Here is a 16,876-nt window from a genome sequence, read left to right as displayed (position 1 = left end):
TGTTTGTTGGCGTCATCTTTCTTGGATGATTGTCTTGCTTTGAGGACCCTCTCTTCACCCACAGCCCTTGGTCCCTCCCCTGAGCCATCCTGGAGAAGGCAGCTCCAAGCTGAAAAGGAATCCCAAAGAGGACTGTGGATAGTCTGTGACTGGATTCTGGAAACAAAATTTTATATTTTCCTCAAAGCATAAGTTATTGGTAGGCCTTTGGCATAATGCTTAAGCCACTGCTTGGGATGCCTACATTCCATGTCTGAGTGCCTAGGTTTGAGTTTCTAATAATGTGCACCAGGAGGCAGAAAATGATGGCTAGATGGAATTCTTGTCTCCTGATTTTGGCCTGGCCCAGGTCTGGCTATCATGGACATTTAGGAGGCGAAACAACAGGTGGGGTTAGCTTTTATCTCTCTCTGTAACTTTCAAAATAGAATAAAATAAAAAAAACCAAACAATTTTATAAAGCAAGTAAGGGATGTTATTTTTATTAAGATTCTTTTACTTACATTTATTCTTTAGATGGGATGTGATCAGCTGGCCAGGTGGGGAATGTCCATCCGTATTTGCTGTGCAGCACTGATGGCGTTTTAGTACAGGTGTCATTAGAGTCTTTGACAACTGTGTTTTTTCTCCTGATGACAGGCATTCCAGGAAAAAGCAGAAGCTAATGGGCAGTTTGAGAAAGTGACTGAACTTTTCTCTTTCCTGGGATTGGAGTAGTACATGGCACTCTTGGGAGCAGAGTGGATAGGAACATGATGGTAGCAGGTGAGGGAGCTGTTATGAGGCTCGTGTACCCCTGTGTCAGTCACGAGTAATATTGCTAAGGGTAAAACTGCTCCTAAGTTTACCAAGCACTTGCAGTGCTGGATTCTCTATGCTAAGTGTTTCCTGTAGATTGCCCCACTGAAGTCTTTCTAGACCATGTGAGGTAGAGAGTATTCCAATCATCTTTATTAAATGGTCAAGGCAACTGAGACTCGGAATGATGCAACCAATTACCAAGAGGCTACAGTGGAGACAAGACTGTAAATCCAGGCAATCTAACCATCAATTTATGCTTCCCTGTACCACCCTCTCCCTCATAAATAAATGTAGAGCTCAGCATTTCCTAACTTTCTTCTATGTGCCAGGTACTGTGCTGAGTTTATTGTGAACTGTTTGCCTATTTCATAGTAACACCTGTGAGGTTGGTATTGCTATATTTCCATTTTACAGAAGGGACAACTGAGGCACATATTGTTCTCACATGGGTATAATGAAGCTGGGGCAGTGGCAGTAGTGATAAAGCATCAGCTGGGTGTAGAGGATAGCTGCTACCTCTGACCATCAGAGTAACCAAAGACACCAGTAAGGGACATGTGATTGTTCATAAAGGTGAATGTTGACTACTCCCTTGTCTCTGGGGCCTCAGGTACTAGAATGCTCAGACTGTGCCAAAACATGAGTTCTGTCACCTGTAGGTGCTACCTAGAGGTGGCACTGAGGTTGTGGATTTGCTTCCCATGTCATTCCTTTCCCACAGCCGTTCTGCTGAGGTCCTGTGTGTCGATGTGCTCAGCATCTCGCTGCCTCAGAGCCCAGGCTTCCACGGCTATGAGTTGAGCCCCTTCTGCTTGTTGCCTGTGGGTAAAGGGGATGCACAGGGCAGACAGCAGTATTGATCTGCTTGTTGTGATACAGAAAGAGAGTGAGATCATCTCAGGTTTTTCTGCATCACTTGGTTCCTGTTCCTGATTGAATTTTTCACTCTTTTCAGCTGCGAAAAGACACCAACAGAATGTAAAAGTTGCTAGAAACAAACATTCAGGGCTACAAAGATGCTCCTATCTTGGACCCGCATGATCAAGTTCAAGGATACATGTTTGCTAAACGTGTCTGGCTTACCAGGGAAGAGGGAGGGCTGACTCCCCTCATGTATTCCTACTGGGGTTTTAGGGCCTCAGTTTGATGTGGCAGGTATTGAATAAATGGCTTGTTTCTGCTCTCCTAATTTCTTCATTCCTTGCATAACACTTAGTTCCGATGCTCTGGGACCTGACCATCCCAGAAGCTTCTGGAATGAGAGGAGTCCGTGGATGAAGGAAGTAAGTCTGGCTCACTGTTTGCAGCCTCACTGTTTGTATGGAGTTGAGCTGTTTTTTTCTGCTCGTAGAAACTGACTTGCAATGATTTATCCGCATTCCCGAGTTCCTGTGAGTCAGGGAATGAAGTTTCTTAGCTCATGCCTCCAGCTGTGTAATGTATGAGCGCAGGCCCCACTCACTTCCATTACAGTATTGCTGGGGGAGCTCTAGGGCTGGCCTAGAATTGCTGGTGAATAGTGTTTCCCTTTCAGATCATCCTCTCCTTGCCTGTGCTTTGAGGACAGCAACTCATTTCTGCCACTGTCCAGTTTCCAGATGCTTCCTGAATGGCTAACCCCCAAGGGTGGCCTTGGAGCCTGGCTCCCCTGCAGATTTCGCTGCATGTCAGCCAGCTGCACTCAATGCCTCTTTCCACTTGTGGGGTTATCTGAGTCTCCAAGAGGTGCACCTGCATTGTCCTTCCGTCTGCAGCATCCTCCCAGGGCCCTAGACATGAGTCCCTTAGGGCTGGCGTGGACAATCCAGCAGCCCATCAGACACGCCTGGTGAATCCCAGATGGGGGCACAGATGAGTAGGAAATCAGCACCTCAGCCTCTCCTGTCATCTCAAGAGTTACAGTGAAGGTCACATGTTCATTCAGGATGGCACAGAGAACTCTGCCCCTCCCCCGCCATTTTAAGCTCCCTGTCCTGGCTGCCCATGTGTCATCCCTGAACTGCAGCTTCCAAGTCACCAAGAAGCTCATTAGAAATGCAGAATCCCAGGCCCTCCCTAGCACTGACCTATTGAATGTAGAGCTGCAGTCTAACCAGATGGGTAATGGGATTTTTCAGGCCCATGAAAGACTCAGAAGGCCTTACTCTGCACCGTGACAGATCCAACTGTACCCAGGAAACGATGCTGTGGTTTTTCAGAACCTATGGGGAACTGTGCTGTGCAGTGCGTTTCCATACTGTGAAGTACCTATAGAAGTTTTTGTCTTTTTTTGCTTTCTGTCTTTATACATGCCTTTTATTTAAATTCAGATTTTAGTTTGGAATTTTTCAATTTTGATGTTAGCCCATCGTGGAGCCCGATATTGCATATCAGCTTGAATTCTTCCTCTCCTCCATTCTTCTTGGGTTAAGAACTTTGATAATAGAAGGAAACTATAGAGCTGACATTCAAGGAAAATCCAGAAAATGAATTCCTTTTTATCTCCAGGCAGAGCAGCGCCTCTGAATAGAGTACTGTAATAAAACCTTTTTATATGCCTGTCATAGAAAGACAAACCTTTTCCAAAGGAAATGGATTTGAGTATTTGCGAGATATGATAAACAGCCTGACAAAAAAGGGCCCGAATTTCCCTTTAAAATGTTCAGTTAGGAGGGGGAGGGTGGAGTTTAACTTCCCTTGTCAGGTAAAAAAAGAATTCATTATGAAAGCCATTTCGGCTAAAACTCAGAAATGAAAACTAGACCGGATCAGAGTGGAAAGCAGTCATTTAGAAATGTGTTAAAGGGAGTAGTTTAATGAATAAGGTGTCAACCTCCTATAGGAGTGAAAATAAATCATGCATGGGCCTCACCACCTCCGTGGCCATGAATTAGAGGGTGTAGCCAGCTCTGCACTCAGTGTAAGGAAACTTTAAAGTCTAATTCTCACTAAGATTTGGATAAGTGAATTGTTGATAATGATGTTAATAATGGCATTGTATCCATTTTATGACTCCTCCATTCCAGCAAATGCAAAAGGGAGAGAGGGAAATGAGAAGCATTGGAGTGATAATGACCTTTCTGTTCAGAGTTTTTGATTTAGCAGGTGGCTTTGAGCCCCAGAGCTCATCCAATGAGGAAGGACCTGAAGTCGGTTGCCCAGCTGCCAGACTCTCGATGCTGCTGTTCTGGCCCTTGATCTGCAGGTGTGTTCATTTGCTCGTGTGGCCTGGTAAGTGTACACTGGTAAGTGTACCACAAAGCAGGAGCCTGAAAACAAGCCACGTTGTTCTTTCACAATCCTCAGCGGTGAAAGGGGGTGAGGAGTGAGATCAAGGTGTCGGCAGTCTCAGCTCCTTCTGTGGACCTCATGTCCAAGCTTCTGGGGGCAGTGTTTGGCATTCTGTGGCTTCTTCCTGATCTCTGCCTTCATATTCACCTGGCATCCTGCCTGTGTGCATGTCTGAGTCCAACTTGCCCTTCTTTTAATAAGGATACCAGTCCTCTTGGACTAGAGCCCATCCTAATGACTGACCACCTCTGCAAACACCCTATTTCTTTTTTCTTTTCTTTCTTTTTTTTTTTTTAATTTAGGATACAATTTCATAGGCTCTGGGATTTCCATTACCTCCTCCCAAAATTCTCTCCTTCCCTCCCCCAGTGATTTCCCTATATTACCACAACAGTATAGTCCTTCACAAGCAGTCATAAATTCATTGGTTTGCTCTTTAAGTGCATCCTGACACTGCAGATATGGACAATGGGAGAGAGTAAAAGTATGGACTGCTTCCCGAATTTGCGTATTATTCTTGCGCAGAGGCCATGCTAATCTTCTCTGTATCTTTCCAATTTTAGTATATGTGCAGCTGAAGTGAGCACCAAACACCCTGTTTCTAAGCAAGATCACATTCTGAGGTTCATGGGGTTGAGATTGCAGGTCAACTCGTAACACCAGATGAGGCTGCTTCGGTTGTTGGGTTTGTTAAGCTATACAGCCTTTGTGTGCTCTCAGGAGTGAGGTTTGAGTTCAGCAAACCAATGTTGAATAAATAGAATTCTTTCTTATCTAGATACAGATGCATAATAAGCCTCCACACATCACTCTAAGGCCTGGATTCTCTAATACTTACAAATAAGGGAAATTCTTGGTTTAACACCATGTGCTTCTAACATTCTATGGGGTCTTGTTTGATTTCTCATGATTTGATTCTCCAACTAAAAGAGAGGCCAGTTATCTTGATTCAAACGGGCTGTTGTTTTATGTCTAGCCATAGTGACTGTGGCAGAACTAGGTAGGAATACGTGAACTGGAGTTTCTCCCAGCCTTGCAGTATAGCTCTATCCCACCACTGGTTAGTGCGGTATACTCACTTTCCCGTGACACAATTGTGTATCATGTGGAAACAGGAAGAAGGAGCCATCATGCTGATTTGAAGTTTGTGTGGAGACGCCATGAAACCCTTGAAAGCTTTCTGCATGCTCTACTGCCCCCATTTGTAGATTCAGTTAGGACACTATGCCCTATCTCAAGCAAGGGACTGATAAGAGGAAGGGGCCGTTCTTTTGCTCTTGACCATGTATATCGATCTTTCTCTGGCCTCCTCCCACCCTTGCTCCTCATGGACAATTAACTGCCTGGCTTGCGCATGATGAATATCTCTCATGAAGCAACACAGATAGAATGAAAGTACATATGCAACAATAGGAGTTTTCATGGGAAAATATATATTAAAGCAGAGAAAAACCTTCCAGTCTAAGCTCACACAGCTTCTGGGGCCTCCTTAGCAGACAGCAAGGAAAGACAACCAGTGAGTGCTAGCTCTCCTTGCATGCTCAGGACAGGAAAACAAATCATGGGAGTATTAAGCAAAAGCTTATCTTTCCTTGCTTCCTCCCCATTTCTTCTTTGCTGGGCCCCAGTGATATCTATGTCATATGGTTGGTTACACAAACCAAATGATTGGATTTTAGCTCATTTTCTTTTTTTTTTTCTCCTGCAACTGATTTCTACTTTCTGATCTCCTGCAGAAGCTCTTGGCAATATGGTGCCAGGGGTGGTCTCAGCACTTCCCTGTGCAGCCACCTTTTCTTACATCCTTCTCATCCTGCTGACCCTCATGGTCTTGCCTGAAACAACTTGGTATTCCTTGCAAGTATCTGCAGAGAATTTTCCATGTCCTTCTGCCCTTGCTGACATCCAACATTGACTAATAGCCTAAATATACATTAGGGCATTTTCAGAGAGGTGGGTGTCCCTCAGTATACTCAACATAAACACCTGCTCCTTGCTGATCGTAGTTGGCAGAAAACTCTCTTTTCCCAAGACTTATCCCATTGTCCCTGGTTTCTGTCTCTGTATTTTCTACTGCTCTGACCTGGGGAAGGAACTTACAATTGTCTGTTTTTGGTAAAAAGAGTAGCTTTCTGAGTGGAGCCAAGTCTCAGCTGTGTTCCTTGTTTTTTTTTTTTTTTAAATTGGAAAGGCGGATATACAGAGAGGAGGAGAGACAGAGAGGAAGTTCTCCCATCTGATGATTCACTCCCCAAGTGGCCACAATGGCTGGAGTTAAGCTGTTCTGAAGCCAGGAGCTATGAGCCTCTTCCAGGTCTCCCATGTGGTTGCAGGGTTCCAAGACTTTGGGCCGTCCTCACCTGCTTTGCTTTCCCAAGTCACAAGCAGGGAGCTGGATGGGAAGCAGGGCCGCTGGGATTAGAACTGGCACCCATATGGGATCCTGATGTGTTCAAAGCAAGGACTTTAGCTGCTAGGCTACTGTGCTGGGCCCCAGGCAGGTAACTGTCCAGTGTCCATAAGTGTAGAGGTCATTCTATCTCCCAGCCAATGTGCTCTCCCAATTAGTCTCTTTACTTACTAGCATTCTTGATTTTACCACAGACCTTCTTGCATCTCTAAGTAGGCAGTGCGTAATGTCCCTGAAGTTTCTACCACACCTGCAAACAACACTGCTTACCTGATAAGGAGAGGAAGTGGTCATATCCTATCTGGCCATGCATTCTTGAGAGTCCCTTGATTAGAGTGGGGAGGAAAAGTGTTTCCTGGTGTATTGCTTTTTATGAGACACAGATTTCAAAACAGTGATTTGATCAGTGAGATTGTGCTTCTGGAAAATCACAAACCCAAATCAAATCCCAGACAAAGCTGGCGAGACGGGGGTGTCCAGGGCAGGAGAGGAGAACACTTGGTGATAGAACTTGAATTCCTGGGTGTGCAAAGGCAGCATATGGAGTGAAGGGAGCCAAGTGATATACGATGCTTCCTGTGTCATGCTCTTTCTACATCTCGACTCCTAACCCACACCTCTGTTCTTTTCTGTTTCTGCTTCTGCTTGGTCTCTCCACTGTACTAACCGCTCTGTTGAGATGCTTGGTTACTCATCCCAACATGGATTCTCTCCCTCCCATCTGTGGGAATCGGGAGGGGGAATCTAGCCCAGGGACTGTGTGCACTGCTCTCAAGCACACTGAAGTGCTCAGCCATGGAGGGCGAACAGAGCAATGTCTCATCTTGGGGTTGGAGCTTTAGAGAGTGAGTGTAGCAAAAGTGCCTTCTAGGAGGCATCTTTCCCACTCCACCAGCTGGAAGTGGGGACTCCGGGGTTCTGGTACAGCATTTGTCATCTTGGTTGCTCGTTGGAATCGCCTGGAGATCTTTTTAAAAATATCCTGCTGCTGGAGCTCTTTTTTTTAAAAAATCCTGCTGCTCAGATCCCACCCCCACTTAGGAATGCTAATTACTTTGGTCTGGGGTATGGTAGTAGCAGCAGACTTTTAAAATTTATTATTATTATTTTTTAATGATTTACTTATTAGTTTGAAAGATAGAATTACACCGAGAGAGGGAGCAAAACAGAATAAGAACCATTGCTATTTTTCTCAGTCTCATCAGCAGGCAGCTGGATGAGAAGAAGGGCACCCAGGACTCAAACCAGTACTCACACAGGATGTCAGCATTTTAGGCAGCAGCTTGATTTAGCTATGCCAATATGCCAACTCCAGCAGGAGACTTATTTATTTATAAAAGATTTACTTTATTTTTACTGCAAAGTCAGATATTCAGAGAGGAGGAGAGACAGAGGAAGATCTTCCATCCAATGATTCACTTCACAAGTGACTGCAATGGCTGGAGCTGCGCTTATCCGAAGCTAGGAGCCAGGAACTTCCTCTGGCTCTCCCACATGGATGCAGGGTCCCAAGGCTTTGGGCCATCCTTGACTGCTTTCCCAGGCTGCAAGCAGGGAGCTGGATGGGAAGCGGGGCTTCTGGGATTAGAACCAGTGCCTATATGGAATCCTGGCATGTTCAAGGAGAGGACCTTAGTTGCTAGGCCATTGGATATTTTGATAATGTTTACATAGTTGATTAGGGTGGGAAGGCTTGATGATTAGGGAAAAATGGGTGAAATCATTATTTCCACATTTTCTTTTTCTTCCTCCTGTGTCTGGGGGAAGGGTGGAGATAAGGGGAGAAGTCACACCCAGCCTTCCAACTGCCTCAGTATTCAGGAATGGGGAATGGCCACCTGATATCATCCCAGGGTCCCTGATGTGTAGCATGCTTTGAGGGTTCTGCTTAAGTGCTATTGATCTTGCTGATCCAAGGATGAGGAAATCCTTCCAAGGTTCATTGGCTGACATACTCCAATTTAGAGTCTCCATTTGCCAGTTATTTGCTGTCAATGATGGCTGAGGATAGTTGAACAATTTGTTCTGTCCTCATACCTATGCTATAGTACCAGATGTTCTCTGAAGGACCCAATGGACTGCCATATCCTCCATGTGCATCTGTGCATGCCATCTACTGCTCCATTTTAGCCACTGAGGAGGCCCAGTTCTGACATATGCATTCTATGGTCAGTCCACAGATCCTGCAATTCTCCCCACAGTGGGAGTTCTGAGTCCAGGGGCTCAGTTGAGGTGATCCCCACAGAAACTTTATCTGAGGTGATCCCAGGCCCGACTCTTGTGTGTGCTTACCAGTGCAGGGTCTAACTCAGTCCATCACCTGCATCAGCCTATACACACACTTGTAGCTATAATGGCTTTGTCATTTCTGTTTCCAGCCCCATCTTTTATGCAAGCCAATGGATGCTGGGGCCTAGACCAACCTAGCCCATTATACACTCGGCCCTTATGTATACCAGCAGGAACCGTAGCCTAGATGGGACAACTCCCACAACCTTCCACCAGACCTGCCCCCAGCCCTGGCTCCTGTGCTTGCTTGCCAATATGTGCAAAGACTGGTCCATCTGCCCCACATCCAATTAAGCTTTTGTACACATCAATGGGCACTAGAGCCTAGTTCGATCCAAATGATCCTACTATCCAGCCCACGCTCATGTTGGTGGATACCACCGCAGGTCTAGCCAGGCCCTCTCCTATCCCCGATTCTCAGGCTCACCAGTGGGAGTTACAGTCCATCAGAGAGGTACCCACGGTCTCCCTACTGACCCCCTCTCAGTTCCAACTCTTATAGTCTCTAAGTGCTTTTACAGTTTAGCTTGACAGGATTTGCCTCCAGTCCCAGCATTTATCAGTTGATGCTGTGGCAAAGCTCAATCAACCTACACTTATTCTGCCTCAAGCCTGGCCCAGTTGATTAGCCCAGCCTGACTCACCCCCAACCTAGAACACTTGCGGGTCAGCAGGTGTTGTAGCCCTGTCTGGCCTGGTGGCCTCCCAGTCCTAGTACTCACACTCACCAATGGGAGAAGTAGTCCAGCTGGGGAACCTGTGCTGTCCCCCCCCCCATCAGGCTCACACCCACCACCACTGGATCTCTTGTGTACTGGTAGTGCTGCAGCCTATTCTGGCATATCCCACCTCACCCTGGCATTTGTTGGCAGGTACTACAGTCTGACCTGGCCCAGTCTGCACTCAGTTCCAGTTCATGCTGGTGGTTGCTGTATGCTAGCCCAGTCCAGTCAGCCCCCAGTCCTTTTCCTAAGGTGAACTGACTGGTGTTGTGGCCTGACCCCGTCTGTCCTGCACCTCTTTCTGCTTTTCAAATCTGCTAGTGGGTGCTATGAACTGACCTTGCCTGGCCTGCCCTCAGACTTGACTCACACGTGTGCTGGTGGGTACTGTGATCTGGCTTGGTCCCAAGCTCCTCTATCAGGTCTCCTCCCAGTGGTAGATCTCACAATCCTTGGCCTAGACTAACTTAATCCACCTCCTGTCGTGGCAGGAACAGTGGCCTTGCCCCACTGGGCTACACCCATTCTGGTTCTTACTGCTGGGTGTTATAGCCCAGTGACAACTGGTCCACACCTAGACATACCTCTTGGTTCAGTGGGAGCTGAGACCTAGCCCAGCCTGTCCTACACCCAACTTTGCTCTCATGAGCTCCAGGGGGTTACTAGAGCCTAGCCCAGTCTGGCTCACCCCAGATCCAGTCCACACCCATGTCGAGAGACCCTGCAGTCATGTTCAGCCCAGATGACTACTCCTATTTCAGCTGTCATGCTTACCAGTGGAAACCACAAGCCGGCCAGGGTATCTCCTTAACTCTCTAATCAGGCCTGTTCTCAGCCATAGATCTTGCATATGCCAGTGGTTGTTCTGACCCAACTCAGCATAGCCCAACCCCGTCTTGGCCTTTGCTATCGAATGCTATGGCCTGTCCTGTCCCAGCCCACCCTGAGTTCCAACTTTCGCTGGCAACCTAGCTCTGCCCAGTCTGCTCCTATCCCTGGTTCATGCAAATTGGTAGGTGTGATAGCCTTGGCATGATCTGCTTTCCAGCCTGGTTCCTGTACCTGCCAGTGGGGTAAGGTTAGCCTGACCTGCCCAGTCTGTTACCCTCCAGAATCAACCCATGCACTTGCTGATGGGTGGAGCTACCTTGCCTAGCCTGACCAACACCCAGGCCTAAATCACATGTTTACAGCTATAGCCCACCATGGGAGTTTCCCAAGTTCCCCTACCAGGTCCATTCCTAGACCCAGATCTCACATATGCCATTGGGTGCTAGGCCCTTACCTAGTCTGCCCCCTCCTTCCTGGCCTATGGATGAGCTGGTGAATGTTGCAGTCTGGGCTACCCCACACTCTATTTGTGGGTGTGCTTGTGGGTGCTGCAGCCTAGACCAGACTGGCAGGAGGCTTTTAAATGAAGAATTTCATGATCATTCCTTTGTTGTGAGCTTATTCAAAATCATCTCTGGTTGTTGTTTGAAACCTACATGCATTCTTGTCAGCTGCAGTTCCCTGGTGATTCTTGGGGGCAACCCAGCCAGAGAAATGCTCTTGAGACCAGGGATTGGAGTCCAAATACAGAAAGTATCTTGGGGAAGAAAGCTGTCCACACCACAATGTTACTCAAGTGACAAACACTTACAAAGCTCCTGGAAATTAGACATTTGCAATAGCGGCTCAGTTGCCCCCAATTAATATGTCTTTTTAATGAGCATAGATCTGTGCCTCTTTAGCATTCAAGATTTCATTCCAACACCTGCCAGCTGCTTTGTTCTGTTGGATTCAATAGCAACACAAACAGGTGGCTGAGGAGCTGAGGGGACACAAAGTCATCCTGGTGTTCCCAGGGGCTCATCCTGCCACTAAACAAACTTTGAGTCAGACGGCAGTGATCCCTCCTTTCTCATCAATGATAAACTCACCCATGGAGATCATCATGATTTTGTTTTGGAGATGGCGGTTCCCTTTGTTTGTGTTTCTTCTGTGACTCCATTAGGCTTCGCTATTCTGTTTACTTACACCCAGTGGCACCTACCTTGTGGGTCAGTCATAGGAGAGCATACGCAATTTCTTCCAGCTTTCCGATACCCCTCAGTGGGAGAAATAATTGTCAGTGTTCTATGCTGAATGTTCCTCACCTAATTGTCTCACCACTGCAGGGTAAATGTCTGATGTCTTGGACTGATCTGTTTGTGCATGTTTATGTCTTTTAACAACATCTTGAATAATTTAGGAGCAATGCTTGATTTTAGAGTGTGGCCAATATTTTGCCTAAATTGTGCTTCCTTCTTAAGCAGGATATTTCATGCAACTGTCTGAAAGCACAGAAAAAAACTGCTGCTCAAGAAGACTCATGGTGACACAAAGTTGGGCATCCCAGGCAGCTAATCGGGCTCCTGGACACCTGCTGCCTGTCAAGGTCAGCTTGTGGTCTGAGAGGGAGGTGTTGGTCCTGGCTTCTGACATCAGCATGGATGCCTTGGTAAGTGTTCTGCTTGTTCTAAGCTATCCCAATTAATGAAAAGTAATCATGAAAGAGGAAATAATGCCTTCTGGAGCTCCTGAGCCAAGCTGAAGGCTTAGCCACAGGGAGGAAGTAGGACCATGGTTTTCACCAGCTTTGTGTTTCTTTTTCTTGGACCTGTGATTTGACTCTGTGGGAAGGTAAATCAGCTCTGGAGAGGCATTGGCGCATGGTGGTGGCAGGGAAGTAAAAAATATGAGTATGGATATTCTAGAATTCTCTAGAACATGCAGAGATCTGTCTCACTTGGACAGCAACCCCGCATCTTCATGCAGGCAAAGAATCTGGGCCAAAGATTGTGTTTTTCTCACCGTTTGTTTATAATAGGGTTTCAGGTAAGAGGTCAGAATTTCACCTGCTACATCTAGAAGTCACAACGTTGCTCTTGTCACCAGAGATGGCCCTCTTTGTCATGCTTCCCTCTTGGGAATTTTCTGCATGTAGATTTGGCAAGGAAGACAAGGTGAAGTAGCAGTGCTCATATGAGACCCAAGTCTTCCTTGCCAGAGCTCCCTTCTCACAGGCTTCTAGCAAGGCATGAATTCATAGCTTATCAACAGCCTTCAGCCTCTGTCTCAAGCAGAGTCTGCTTGAGACAAGCCTGTTGCTGAACAAGCTGTTACTTGTTGGGTTGAGAGAGAACATACACCACGAGGCACTGGGAGTCTCAGTAAAGATTCAGCAGTTGCTCTTCAGTGTAGAAAGGAGATATTTAGTCGTTTTTGTGCCTTGGACAAAATTTGCATTTTGCCCATGTTTAGGCACAATTAGAGAGTGCTCCTGTTTTGTTCTGATTTATCATAGGCTTAGAATGGCCTGGTCTGATATTGGCATTTTGTGAATTAAAGGAAAATTTAAGTTTCTATTTATCTGGGGGGGGGGAGGGGAGTAGGAGAAACACACACACACACACACACACACAAAGAGAGAGAGAGAGAAAGAAATCTACTGATTTGCTTTCCAAATGCCTGCAGTGGCTGGGGCTAGAGTAGGCAAAAAAAGGAGCCAGGACAGGGGGTCTGGCAGAGCCTGAGTCACTTAAGGTACTTGGGTTCACCTATACGTCAGGCCCATGAGCCCTGTGGGTGTGAGTTCAATGGGGCCTGGGTTGACTGGCTTGGAGCCTTGGCCAACCTGCGAGAACTGGTCCTCTTCAGTGGAAAAGGCAGGGTAGTAGACAGCTGGCCCAGATCCACATGGAGGCTATGACAGCCCATTGAGCCCTTTACGGGCAGCTATACCATTCCAAAGGAAGGAGGACAGAACAACTTGGACAACTACCCCAGCCAAACGATGATAGCAAATATCTGGGTGAATGAAGACTCTGAGGTCGACTGTGTCAGCTAATAGACCTTGAAGGGGTTCTCTTATCCTTGGATCGGTGAGATTGACAACATTTTAGAACTATTAAAACCACTTAAGCAGAACCCTTGGAGTGTACACCACCTTGGGACCCAGGGCTGATATTGGGTGGCCATTCCCCATCCCTGGGAAATGGGGTGGTTGGGAGGTTGTTTATGGCTTCTGCCCTTATCCACTCCCACTGTTCAGGAAACAGGAGGGAGAAATAGAAAATTTGGAAACAATGATCATACCCATTTTCCCCTAATCCTTGATTCATCCCACTCTGATAAACTATGTTAATATCATATGAAATAAAATTAAAAATTTTAAAAATTGAAAAGGTTTTTGATTTAAAATAAAAAATAGGGAGCCAGGAACTCAGCTGTGCAATCTTGGTCTCTAACATGGGTAACAAAGAACAACTTCTTCAACCATCACCCGCTGTTGCTCAAGATCTCCATTAGCAGGGAGCTGGAATCAGGAGCCAGGGATTGAACCCTGGTGTGTGGGCATCTTCATAGATGTCCTAACTGCTGGGCCAAATGTCCATCCTGATTTCATGGACCCATGTATGTTTAATAAGGCCCAGCTAGCATTGTGAGCACTCGTTGTAGCAACACCAAGTCCAACCAACACAATTCTCAGATTTCAGGGCTTACTTTTCTTGTTCTTAATCTGATAGACTCTTGCATAGCCACACTGATGATTAAAAGACAGAAATACTTTTGTACAGTTTAGAAATGAGCCATTGCTGTGAACTTTGGAAAGGTTCTTTCTAGCAAACTCTGCACATTTGTAGACCTGCCCACAGCCTGTTAGAGAGAGACAAAGCTGAGGATTGGGTGGGTCTTGCTGCAGCCCAACTTCCAGTTTTAATGTCCATGCGGCACCTGTTGCAACACTTCTGAATATCATTCTAGCTTTGGAGTTGTAGCTCCTCTGCAGCAAGACTGGGAAGAGGCAAGAAGACTGAAGAAATGTGGAGGAGAGAAGAGGAAATGGGAGGAAACAAAGGGCCAAAGAGAAAAGAATGAGAGCCAATTTAGTGAAGATAGGAAAAGGTGAAAAGATATCTAGAAAATGAAGCAGAAAAAGTGAGCTTATCAAAGGCTAGACACTAGAAAGAAAGAGCTGAGTAGGAAAGGGGAGAAAGGAAGGAAGAAGGGGATGGAGAATGAGAAGTAGAGGATAGCCAGGGCCAAGACACTGTCTTAGAGTCTTAGACCTCAGTTCAATTGTGTCCAAATGAGTATGCCATCAGCTGGAGCTTGGGAAACAAACACTTTGTTCAACAGAAGTGTGCCTGCAGCTGGATTGCATTTGACTGGGTTTAACTTGGAAAGAAAGAAAGGAAGGAAATACGGCTCTGTGGTCCAGGGACCACTTGTGGCACAGTATCCAGAAGCTGTTTGGGACTCATAATTTGGTGCCCTCACTGCCTTTCTTTCTGCCTAAATCTCAGGATGCTCTTGGTAATCATGACTTGCCCGGGTTCCTGGGTAGGCATGACCAATCACACCAGCTTTGAGTTAGGATGAAAAGCTGCATGCCTTCACCTGTCTGGCAAGTCTCCAAAAGAAAAGGCAGTGAGAGTAGAGGGTAAAGGAAGCTTTAAGGAGACCCTTGATGCATACAGAAATGCAAGTGAGGCCTCTGCTTTTCTGCCTGTGAAGAACTTACACAAATAACTAGCAGGAACGTGGGAGTGGAGGACATGCATGAGATCCCTTTCCTTTGAAGCCTTGATTCTTTGAATTGATAGCATAAGTCACTGTTCCCCATGGACACACAGGGATATTTGAAGGCATCAATTAAAAGCAAAGAACAGGTAAGAACCAAGCAGTGGAAACAACAGGTGGGCAGATGAGTCTCAGGAGCCCAGATAGACTTGGAAGTGCACACCATCCTGAGCACACAGGGCAGCTCTGGTGCTCCAGGGAGTTGTGGGCAGTCAGTCTTTGTGGATCCTTCCCAGTATCCAGTGGTGTGGGGGTAGAGGCACGTATCTGTGAAATGTGGCCAAGGTAACCAAGGAGTGACTATTCCATCTAACTTCTCATTAGAACTTCATAGTGTTTTTCCTGAGGAAGACATTAGCATCCATTTCCACAGTTTCGGAAGAGTGCCATCAGCCTTAGGTCTTCCTGTATGTGTGTGCAGGTTTCACCTGAGAGAGATCATTGCTGCAACTGCCACTCTTGGTGAGGGAGGGCCCCCTTTCCTGTACTTTAGGGCCTGTGTCACAATTCCTTCCTCTGAGATCTTTGACTATGAATGTCCTTGGAGATGTGGTCTGGTAGAGTTCAGTCATTTCCACAGAATGGAATTGCTTTGAGCTCCCATGTACTTTGTGGTCTCCTATCATCATGGAGACACCATGCAAATACTGCAGATGGTCATGGACATTAGTTGGAGTTAGAAGGTTGCACACAGCAATCCCAAATCTGAGCAGTCTTTTCTGTTTCTAATATGTTCCATAAGGTCTGGTAACTGTGGGAGAAAGCTCAGCTTCCTCACTATGATGGGCCTGTTAGGAGCTGTACCCCTGGGTGACACAAGCATTCAGGTGTCACCAGGAAGAATTCCTCTACTTCTTTCCTTTTGAGATGACACTTTTTTTTTTTATCAGTGTAGAATTTCACCCTGTTCTAAATGCTTAGTGTCTCTCCCTCTTCTTCCAGAAATCCCTGTCTGGCTTTTGGGTGGATCTTCTTGGATCACTGGATTGACTAAGAATATTCTGTGACATGCCTGCAGGACTCATTGAAGTGTGAAAGAAGAGATTGACTATGATTTCTGTATCTTTGTATCCTAGCAACCAGCTGAAAGCTCAATACCCACTACTACTGCTCCGACTAGCTTATGTTCACTGAACTATCATACTGTTCCAAAAATATTATATGTATTAATTAATTTGGTCTTCTGAACAGTCTCCCAAGTTGGAGAGATAGTATCTCTTACTCAGTGTTTTGGGAAACAAGCACAGATAGGTTGAGAGACTTGTGTAAATTCACACAACTAGTAAGTAGGGGAGACAGGGTTCAAGTCAAGCCAGTTTGTTCCTAAGCTAAATAGTTTCTGAGCAATAAATGTTGAGGAATTTGTAAGCATGCGATTAGTGTTGAGGCAAATAAAGAAAGATTGCTGGGAATTTGAGAAGGAAGGCAAGACCTGGGGGAAGGCATGCTAGGAGAGAGAAATGATGTATGTGGAACTGCATCCACAGAGAACCAAGTAGAGTGGAGACCAACCTGTATTGTATGTTGTCAGTCAGAGCTGATTGTAGAAACTCAAATGACAAGATAGGGGGTTGGACTTTGGAGGAAGGTAGTGATTTGATTAAATGCAAATTTAGGGACTAGCATTATGGTACAGGTATTAAGTTACCATTTGCAATGCCAATATCTCATATCAAAATGCCAGTTTGCATACCAGCTGCTTCACTTTGGACCCAACGCCCTGCTAATATGCTTTGGAAACCAAATTAGCCAAGTATTAATTAGCTAAATAGAAGAT

The 16,876-nt window shown here is 46.0% G+C and overlaps 1 non-coding gene across 1 annotated transcript; it reads right to left on the bottom strand.

Annotated features, from left to right (window-relative positions):
* Window positions 1-4,551: 4,551 nt before the first annotated feature.
* Window positions 4,552-4,658, bottom strand: LOC121151399. The gene has a single exon (XR_005883161.1). It is a non-coding gene; the product is annotated as a U6 spliceosomal RNA (small nuclear RNA).
* Window positions 4,659-16,876: the final 12,218 nt, after the last annotated feature.

Source organism: Ochotona curzoniae, unplaced genomic scaffold, assembly GCF_017591425.1.
Source record: "Ochotona curzoniae isolate NIBS_2020 unplaced genomic scaffold, NIBS_Ocur_1.0 contig_2318, whole genome shotgun sequence".
Lineage (NCBI taxonomy): Eukaryota > Metazoa > Chordata > Mammalia > Lagomorpha > Ochotonidae > Ochotona > Ochotona curzoniae.
The sequence above is the reverse complement of the archived record's forward strand: the minus strand, read 5'-3'. Positions and strand labels throughout refer to the sequence as shown.